Below are 3,246 nucleotides of genomic sequence, written 5' to 3' on the forward strand. Positions count from 1 at the left end.
TCGCGGGCTGTTGGGCTTCAATTAAAATTCTGCAGATCACAATTTGATTAGTCGAAAATCTCTCCTGATCAATCGAGCTTGACAGTTTTTTAATTTTTCTTTCTGCAATTTGTATGTTTTTGAATCTTGACCTGTATCAATTTGAGTAAGGTCTAAACCACTTCTAAGACACTAAGATCTTATATTAGACATTTTCTTGTTCTCGGTTTCCCAACATACAACAAAATTAGAACCTAAACATTTAAATCTAAATATTTAGAACCTAAAACCAGGAGAAAATGGGCTTTTGCCCTTTTTAAAAAAAAAAAATAAAAAAATCCAGCATTTTGCCAACTTTCTCAAACTAATTAGGGAAATGCTTCTGTTTTGAAACTTGATTTTCTAAAAATCGAGTTTCAATTTAAAACTCGATTTTTGGACAATCGAGTTATAACAAACTGAAAATTTAATATAAAAAATTCAATTCCATGTGAAGTACTCAAGTTCATAGAACTCGATTTCCATGAAAAAATTCAAATGGAACTCGAGTACTTTACATGGTACTCGAGTTCATGGAACTTGAGTTCCAAAAAAAAATGTTTTTTTTCTAAGTCCATGTTCGCTATAACTCGATGTTCCAAAAATCGAATTATATATTTGAAACTCGATTTTTAGAAAATCAAGTTTCAAAACAAGGACATGTCCCTAATTAGTTTGAAAAATGAGGCAAAATGCTGGATTTTTTGTGTGAAAGAGACATTTGCCCATTTTGGCCCCTAAAACTAGAATTAATCTATTTTGGCCTGAAGTTTATATAGCTTTTATTTTTTATTTTTTATTTGATGGGACTGAACCACTATAAAAAATTATTCCCTTGAGAACATTCAGAAAGCACTAGCCTCTGTTAAAGTGCAAGTGGAATCAATGTAGAATTTGCATTCAGTATTAGGTCGATTGGGTTTTGTGCACAATCGAAAAACATATAAGATTAATTTATTGTCTTTTATTTAGTAATTAATAGTTTGAATTACATTAATTGAAAGGAGAGAACATAGTACTGCTCCTTAAATGGTTTATTTTTGGTTTTTCAATTACAATCGCCTATATAATTTTACGGATAAATACAGTAAATATAGTACTATCTTTTCTAAGATATTAAATTCGATAATGAAGTTATTTTGGTTAATTATAGTTGATTTCAATAATTGCAGAAATAAGATACAATACCTAAAAGAAAATAATACGTTTGGAATAAAGGGAGTTAGAGGAGGAGAGTACATTATAGTCATCTGCTATTCACACATTGGTCCAATATCTCTCCATTATTTTAGTCAAATTAAACTCCGTATGAGTTGAATGAAATAAGTAGTGGGGTTGTACGTACTAATTTTAATGGAAAGGGCGTGCGAGTGTTGTGGGTGGATTGGGACCCAATTTTGTTTCATGCTTTGGCATTGCATGGAGGAGGAATTGAGAAAAGAGAATCTATTCTTTCATAGCTTCATCACTATGAAAAGGATTAGCATTATTGCCGTTGGTGGCAATAATATTTTCATATATACCATCATCTATTCAACAGTTAAATGGTGCAAGAGTAGGAAGTGAAAGCAGTAAAAGAGAGAAATTGATTGATTTATTGACACCATATATTCTCTGTGTAATTGTCAATTTGCTCTTCTCTGGATTGATCATAGTCATCAAGGTCTCTATAGAGAAAGGGTGCAGTCGTTATGTGCTATTGTCCTACGGACTAGCTTTGGGAGCTTTAACCACGGGTGTTCTTGCACTTCCCCACGAAAGGTTTCCTTCCATCTTTTCCCTTCTTTTAATGGCCCTTTCTTATTATCTTGGCACTAATCTTCTTTTTCTTCATTTTTTATTTCCTTATAAAATATTTTCATGTTTGTCTGTTTACCTTGGAGGGTGGGGTTGAATCCTTGATGTTTCTGTTGAAAACACCAATAGCAGTTGGAAATACCAAATGATGCCAATTGAGTTGCTAGACTTTTAATAACTTTCAATAATTCTCTTATTGATTATCAAAAAGTTATAAAGTGATATAAGGCAAAACTTAAGTACAGTACCTTAAGTTCTCTACTTAAAATTTTGACATTTGTCCAATTTGTTAGGACATATGTGATTCATTGTTAGAAACATATGTCAATATATAATTGGCTAATTCTTTAACAAAACGCACTTTACTTGTAATTGGGTAGATCCAAGATGTGTTTAATGCTTCAAGAAACAAGGTTTCAAGATCAAGTGTTAAAGCCATTCAAGTCTGTCCAAAAAACAAGTGAAGAAGTGTTGGATTTTAAAACTCAACAGCTAGGTCAACAGCTAGTATTTATCGAGGTTTAAAAAGCTGTTTCAGGCCGATGCTTGACAGCTGCTCAATAGATAGGTTATCTGTCAAGGTTTATGAAATTCAGTTTTTCAGAAGTGATTTCACTCCAATCTGTGAATAGATGTTTAGGCTTTCTTTTCTCACAATCCTAAACATATATAAGGATTATTTTAAGGGTCGTCATATATAGCTGATGCAACTCAATACGAAAGTTTTTCACAAGCATATTGTGAATCGGAAATATATGCCCTAGTTCATCTTTCTATTCAAGAAGCTGTTGTATTTGTACACTATAGGGTTTTGTAACCAAGGAGCTTCATAATCTTCATTGTGTTGATGAACTGAAGAACTTTGTAGCCAACATCTTTCTCAAATTGGTGAGTAAGCCGTGTATTGGGATTCGCGCATTGAATTGGTTAGTCACGTACTAGAAATCGTGTATTAAAAGAAGATATTATCACTATAGAACAAGTCCAATTGAGTATTGGGGTAAGGGTTCAACTATAGATTGGTATAAGGTACTGAGATTCCTTTACTTTTATCCGCTTGTTGTGATAATAGTGAATTTTCGGGAGTGGTAATCTTAAAATCACCCAATGGAGTTTCTGCTGTATAAGTTTTCTTCATTCATAAACAAATTACCGTATCAATTTATTTTTCGCTGCATTTTAACTTAGTTTGTGATTTGTTTGTGCTACCACGCTTATTAAATGCAAATTGAATTAATTAATTAACTTGGCTAATTAATTGGTAAATTCATCACTAGGGGTCAATACATTCTTGGCCTATCAAGTGGTATTAGAGTAGGCACACTCTAATTAGGTTTTAATCTTTGCTGTGTGATCCATTGACCCTTGTTTGTCATGGATAGAGGAAAGTCTCTTATTATACCTCCTTTATTTGATTGCACTAACTATGCA

The sequence above is a fragment of the Quercus lobata genome, chromosome 4 (genome assembly GCF_001633185.2).
Source record: "Quercus lobata isolate SW786 chromosome 4, ValleyOak3.0 Primary Assembly, whole genome shotgun sequence".
NCBI classification, from domain to species: Eukaryota; Viridiplantae; Streptophyta; class Magnoliopsida; order Fagales; family Fagaceae; genus Quercus; species Quercus lobata.